We start from the raw sequence: 7809 nt of genomic DNA, 5'->3' as shown, positions 1-7809 counted from the left end.
GAAGATTGTTTTCCGCAAGGAACGTATATATTTTCCCTGCAAGGGTACCTGTTAATACTTAGCATAGGAGGTTAAGCTAAGCAATGGGTTGGTAATTGCCAACCTCTTTGCCCTATTAATAACCAATATTGTCTAAATTCAATGGTAAAGTCAAATATTTAGGGTATGTTACAGAAGTTTATAGTTACTCTGTAACTTATTGCAAAAATTAGCTTATTCTCATCTACTGTTACCTACATAGGAATTTATATTTGTGCTAGCTAGCTCCATGTAGCCTTCTAGTGATATCAGCACTCTTCCACCTTCCTTTCTAGGCAAGTGTAATCTTGCTACTCCTGCCCTTGTGTGGATTCCTTCATTAATATTGAATACCTTCCTAGCTCTTCTGTCTGGGGATTGATTAATTGAACTGCACCTTTCCAATAAAACCTTGTAAATTAATTTCTTCTAATGAAGAATTCACCATCATGAAAATCATTTCCCTGTCATTATCATCAATACCATTATTATATCCTTAGTGGCATTTCTTCTGGCTCTTGACATTCTGAATTCAAATTTTGATGAGGTCGATTTTACCTTTCATCTTTTTGGGATCAATAAAATAAGTACCGGTTGAGTACTAGGGCCAATGTAATAGATTAACTTACTTCCCCACAAATTTCAGGCCTTTTGCCTATAGTAGAAAAGATCATTATTACTATTATTATCATTATTATTATTAAGGTGGCGAGCTGGCAAAATCGTTAATGTGCTGGATGAAATGCTTAGTGGTATTTCACCCATTGCTAAGTCCTGATTTCAAATCCTGCTGAGGTTGACTTCATCTCTCATCTTTTCAGGATCAATAAATTAAGCACTAGTGAATCACTGATGTCAGTGTAATTGACTTATCTCCTCCTCCAAAATGGCTGGCCTTGTGACAAAATTTGAAAACATTATTATTATGATTTACATGCACACAACAGATTAGACTTTCGAAAAAGATATATTCCTAACATAAGGCTACAACAAGTAACCTTAGATGCCAAGAACCCTCCTAAGTATCTTAGCTGTCCCTAATAACACTGTTTTCTTCAGCTGTACTAAACTGGGTTTTATGCCTATTCCCTCTGTCCATTTATTTAAATCTTTAGGGATAGTTCCCAATGCACATTTAACTACTGGGATACATTTTACTCACACTCTCCATAGTCTCTGTAATTCAATAGCTAGGTCCTGGTACTTTGCTATATTTTCTATACCTTCATATTGATTTTTTTCATTATTTGGGACTGTAAAGTCAATTATCTGGCACTTTCTATTCTCTTTGTCTACTACTACTAAATCAGGCCTTCTAGTTTCTATTACTCTGTCTGTCTGAATGTTAAAGTTCCACACTTTATATTCTTACTTTCACTTTCTAGTATTTTCCTAAGTTCATGTTCATACCATTTATTTGTATGGTCAGATACTAGCTTTCTACATAACTCCCAGTGGATTACTCTTCCTAGGTTGTCTTTTCTTGCATTCATCCTGTGCCATCATGCTACATTCATTTACTGTATGAGGAATGCTTTCCTCTTTTGATTTACATAATCTACATTGGGAATCTACTTGGTTTTTATCTATCTTGGCTTTTATCCAATTAGTCCTTAATGCTTGATCCTGTGCTGTTACTAACAAACTTTCTGTCTCCCTTTTCAGCCTTCCTTTCTGCAATCATAACCATGTCTCACTACTACTATTTGTTGCAACTATCTTTGGGAACCTACCATGCAAAGCCTTCCTCTGCCAGTCAGATGACTTTTGTTCTTTTTCTGGTTTCTACTTGGTTTATCTTTATTGGTCTCCCTATGACTTGCTGTGTCACTAGCGGCTTTCAATAAAATTTCTTCCCTGTTACCTACATAGGAATTTATATTTGTGCTAGCTAGCTCCATGTAGCCTTCTAGTGATATCAGCACTCTTCCACCTTCCTTTCTAGGCAAGTGTAATCTTGCTACTCCTGCCCTTGTGTGGATTCCTTCATTAATATTGAATACCTTCCTAGCTCTTCTGTCTGGCTTTGCTAATTCAACTTTTGTCCAGTTTACTAAAGCTGCTGGGTATCTAAGTAAAAATACTGCACAAGTATTTCCAGCTTTCACTAGATTCAGACAATTTAGATTCGATTTTATTAGCTTCTTTACCCTTCTGATGTACTCCTCAATTTTCGTTTTCATTTCTATATTAGACTATAATACTCCTAGATACTTATATCTCTCTCTTTCTTTCAATGATTATAATGTTTGGCCATCTGGTAATGGATTGCCTTCACTGTTGACTACCTATCCCTTTTTCATGACTAACAATGCACATTTGTCTATGCCAAATTCCATGCCTATATTTTTGATGAAGAGTTTTACAGTCTATATTAAGGAATTTATCTCTTTTCCATTCTTAAATATTATAGGGACAACGAGTTCCCCCCTGGAAAATAGCTCTTTTGATATTAACTGTCTCAAATAATCTAGTCTTGTGATACTGATCTCTTCTTTTCTGATGTCTGGAGAGCTTACCTGCAACTGCTATAATACACTGTTTCAACTCTTCTATGACTGTCCCAAATCCTTTCTCTTCGACTAAGTATCTTTTCTCAGGGGAAGATTTACAACTTGTCTTTCCTAGCTTGTTCAGTTTCCAGGCTTCTATTCTACTCAGATCTTGTCTTAAAAGTTTTCACTTTATTTTGTAGTCTCCTTTTCCACATTTGCTCTTTTGTAATCTTTCCCCGTGAGACATCTAACCTTCTGGTGACTACTACTCCTCCTGCATAGATCAATAAGTTAGTGACTCCTATATTTTTAGTATCTAACCTACTGATAACTGAATCTATTTTCCTAGTCATTTCTAGCAGCTGGCTTCTGTTGGTACCTTTTAATGCTGGTAATCTTTTTCTTACTTCTTTACTCATTACTTCCTATAACTCATCTAAAATCATCTGATCTTCCTCTCTTAAATCACTTTAGTCACTGGTGCCAGTTGTACCTTCCTTATTAGTAGTGCTATTATTATTTTTTTTCCTTTAGATACTTCTTTGGTTTGAGCTGTATCTCTTATGTTGTTGCTTGTCTTTCTTACTGCCTGGTCTTTCTTTTCCAGTTCTCTTGTGTCATCCACTTACTTTTCCTAATAGCATTAGCTTGCTCAACTAATCTCTGCTCAGTCACTTTAAACATACCCTTCTCTACCTAAAGTATTAACATCCATTTTCTATAGCCCTTTCTTTTAGGTTCACTTTTTAAGTAGGTGCTGCATCACTATTCTGTTTTCTTTGCTGGTCCACTTCCTCCTTCTTGCTCTATTATCTGCTGATGCTGTATTAGGATAACATCTGAGGTCAGTCTGCATTTTTACTGAAACACTGCCAAGCAAGAGGCCTTCCCTTAATGGTCCAGCTTCCTTTTCACTGTTACAACCAAACTTCAGAAACTCCTGTCTCTCATAAACTCTGTTATTGCCTGGAGGACTATGATGGGCAAGAAGGGGGCTGAGGAACAATCCTTGGTGAACTCCTACTTGTACCCTGAATTCATTACTACATTCATTGATAACCCTCACCTTACTGATAACCCCCACTGTACATGGCTTGTACAGCTCTCACCAACCACTTGTCTATCACCATTGATCAACAGATAAGGGTGTGGGGGATCGTGTCAAAGCTTTTCTGCATGTCAACAAAAGCTAAGTACAGGGGTTTATTTTTGGCAAGTTACTTCTGCAACTGTCTTACTAGAAATATAGCATCAGTGGTGCTTCTCCTGGACACAAAAACCAAACTGCATCTCATTGAGACTCTCATCCTAATTGGTTGGGCTATAACCATTTCTGTAATTTTCATCACTTGATCCAAAAATTTGATACTTCTATAACTATTTATGCCTAAGGTGTCACCTTTACCTTTGTAGCAGTTGACTATGATGCTGCTATATGTGTCATTGAACATGACTCCCTCATGTACAACTTGATTATCTATACAGGGAAATAGACCATATCCGACACCTCCAGAATTTTTAAGCATGTCAGTGGTGATTTCTGATGACCAAGGAGCTTTCCGAGTCTTCATATCCTCAATTGCTTTATCTACCATCCTACTGTTTATTTGGACTGCTGGTCCCTCTGTTTGATCCACAGAAAGCAGACTTTCCTTCTACCATGAGTTCTCTATATTCAGCAGCCTTTCATAGTGGAATTCCCAAGCCTTTTTCTTTGCAGCATCCATGCAAACACACTTCTCTCCAGCATCATTACAATTTTCCCTTGTACACTGTTTTACAAACTGAAATACTTCAAGCCATTGGTCCTTATGCTACAGAACTTTGGCAAACTTCTTTCTTTCTGCTTCTGGCTAAGTATACCTGCTTCCTAGCCTCTGGCTAAGTATACCTGCTTCCTAGCCTCTGGCTAGGTATACCTGCTTCCTAGCCTCTGGCTAGGTATACCTGCTTCCTAGCTTCTTCTCTAGCTGCCTGATATATCTCTTTGTTACAACCACCCTTCCAGTCCTTCCAAGCCTGTTTCTTTGCTCTAATGGTCCTGTCAACTACTCTGTAATACCACTACGTCATCCTAGGCCTGATTGGGACTTTGCACCAGCCACAAATTTGGTGTGTGGCTCTCAGCAAGTTGTCCTGTAGGAATTACCAGTTATCTTCTATGTTACAAGACTGTAACCCTCCTCCTTCTCATTAAATGCTTTAGTTAGAACATATCTAAATCTCTGACTATTCAAAGGATCCTTAAGCTTCCATATCCTTCTTTTCCAAACTGGCTTGCTTCTTGGATTCATTTGTACCAGTAGCTTGACATCACTAATGAGTAACCTATTTTGTGGGGTATATTCTACTCCAGGGAAGGTTTTTGCAGTTATGAGCACCCTCATATCATGCAAATGGCACCCATGCTGGTGGCATGTAAAAGCACCCTTTACAGTCACAGAGTGGTTGGTGTTAAGAAAGAAATCTAGCCAAATCAGACTGGAGTCTGATGCCAGCCTGGTGAATCTGTCCAACCTATGTCTGCATGGATATGATGATGATGATGATGATGATGATGATGATGATGATGAAGAACAGCCATTATTATTAAGGTGGCAAGCTGGCAGAAATGTTAGTATGTCAGGTAAAATGTTTACCAGTATTTTGTCTGCCTTCATGTTTTCAGTTCAAATTATGCCAAGGTTGATTTTGCCTTTCCATCCTTTTGGGGTCAATAAATTAAGTACCAGTGAAATGGCTAGTTTGCTCACTGCAAATTTCAGGCCTCGTGGCTTCAGTAGAAAGGATTATTATTTTTATTAAGGTGGTGAGTTTACAGAATCGTTGGCATGCCAGGCAAAATGTTTAGTGGCATTTCATCTGTCCTTACATTGAGTTCAAATTCTGCCAAGGTAGACTTTGACTTTCATCTTTCCTTCTAGGTCCATAAAATAAAGACTAGTTGAACACTGGGGTCGATGTAATCAACTATCCCCCTCCTCCAGATTTCAGGCCTTGAGCCTATAGTAGAAAAAATTATTATTATTGAGTGAGAGAGCAGTGCATGCCATCAAAGTGACACTGGGGTACAAATATACAAAGTCCAATATATCCATCATGACTACTCGTCTGATAAGAATAGATCAGGCACATGCATTACAACCATATGTGCACAACATGGTGATCTCATATCAAGGTAGACAATGCATAACCTTGCAGGTGGGACCCAGTTAGAATTTTCTTCAGGTTGAGTAGCACATCCCACTTAAAACGTTCCTAAATAAGATTTGTTTTAGGACATTGAACAAAACACCTATTTCTCTCTCTCTCTCTCTCTTTCTGGGAAACCTTGTACTTCCTTCCTCTACAGCAAGACACCTCTTTCTGTCTCTTTCCTGATCGCTCTCTCTCTTTCCAGAAAACCATGTACTTCCTCTGCATTAAGACACCTGTTTCTGCCTCTCTTTTTCTCACTATAACCTTTCATCATTGGACACAAGATTGCCTCCTCCAATGCTCCCTTCCGTCTTGAAAGATTTTTTTTTGTCTTGCAAGTGCTTGGTGACCCTGTCAGTGCAGGTACCACTTAAAAGCATCTAGTACACACCTGTAAAGTGGTTGGTGTTTGAAAGGGCATCTAGCAGTAAAAACCTCGTCAAAACTGACCTCACCTGTGCTTGTGCCATGTAAAAAGCATTAAGTCCACTCTGCTGAGTGGTTGGTGTTAGGAAGGACATCCAGCTGTAAAAATTCTGCCAAAACAGATAAAGAAGTCTGGTGCAGGCTGGATCTTGTGAAACTGTCCCACCCATGCTAGCATGGAAGGCGGATGTTAAATGATGGTGATGTTGATGATGATGATGATGATGGTGATACCTTATTCTTGAGCTCTCCTCATTATCCTATTCAATTGTCCCAGTTCTTTCCATGTCTTTTCCAGCTTCATTCGTGTTCTCTTCCTCCAGTTTGGCTCCTTCTTTTCATTTGCTTTTATATCTTCAGTTTTCACTTGTAACCTGCTATTTTAGCTATGTCAATAGCAGCAGCTACGATTAGTTGGTTTGTTTAGCTGATGTTTCCTGTTTTAATGAAGCTTAAAACATCATTAACTTTGCCTGTGGCTTTCTTCACTTATTTTCTGTCCATATGTCTTACATTTGATGGTACTTCATTGTTCCCATCAGTCATTTTACCCCACAACATTTCTAAAATCTCCTTCTCTTCATCATTAAAGTTTTGTTCAGTACTTACTGTCACTTGTCGATATAGATCATCTTCGTTAGTTACTTAATCAGTATTCTCTGGTACTGTGAGGTTCCCATCTGTTTCATGTTCTTCATTTCTTACACCTTCATTACCACTTTCTGTTACTGCTGTTTCACTCTCCTTCTGCTCATTTTCCATCATGTTTCTCCGAATTTCTTCAGTCTCTACCACTGTAATCCAGTTGTTTCTATGGATTGTTCTTGCTTGGTCTATCAGTCATTGGGCATATGCTTCAAAACCTCCTTTCTCATTCCATATCCTCTTCATTCAATTCATGAAGCCTGTTTTATTTGGTTCACTTCTCAGCTAGCATTCACTGGTTCAATTACGATTTCACTTGCCCCAGCAGGTCTTCGCAAGCAGAGTTTAGTGTCCAATGAAGGAGAGGTTGTCATGGGTGCCAGTCGTCGGATTCGGTTCGATTTCGATTTCAGATTTCAAATTTCAAATATTATTATTGTTATTGTTGTTATTATTATTATCACTTTCTCTCTTTAGCCATTTTGTTCAGTTGTTTGCCTGAGTCATTACCTCTAACGTAGAGCAAGAGAACATATGTGCTCAATCATTTTCAGCTCTCTGAATAGATGGTGCTTTGCCATTAAATATTTAGTATCACATCACAAAACATTGTTTTATGGAAGAGAAATAAAAAAAAAGCCTAAAAGGTTTTGGTAAATACAGGATATAAAGGTGTAAATAAATAAATAGTAAATACCAGAATAAATATACATAATTGTAATGACAAAATAGTGTTAAGTATTGACTTGTAAGTGTTTATACATATAAAATTTGTAAAGTAATGAATATAGATGCTTATGAATATTATCTAAGTTCAATGGCAAACACAAATATTTAGGGTATGTTACAGAAATTTACAGTTACTCTATAATATATAGCAAAAATTAGCTGATTCTCATCTACTGCAAGTCATCTTTTCCAGTCCCACTCCTTAATCAAATAAAAAAATGTTTCTGCAGCACCTATTTTAAATTTAGAAAATAAGCTTATAATTTCAACACTTGTCTTTTCATTTTTAACCTCGTAG

General features: G+C 37.6%; 1 protein-coding gene across 1 annotated transcript in view; it reads left to right on the top strand.

The window, feature by feature from the left end:
* LOC106881856 (cadherin-23) overlaps positions 1-7809 on the top strand; it is a 65987-nt gene that overhangs the window by 9662 nt on the left and 48516 nt on the right. The window lies entirely within an intron of this gene.

This window comes from Octopus bimaculoides, chromosome 2 (genome assembly GCF_001194135.2).
Source record: "Octopus bimaculoides isolate UCB-OBI-ISO-001 chromosome 2, ASM119413v2, whole genome shotgun sequence".
Taxonomy (NCBI): Eukaryota; Metazoa; Mollusca; class Cephalopoda; order Octopoda; family Octopodidae; genus Octopus; species Octopus bimaculoides.
The sequence above is the reverse complement of the archived record's forward strand: the minus strand, read 5'-3'. Positions and strand labels throughout refer to the sequence as shown.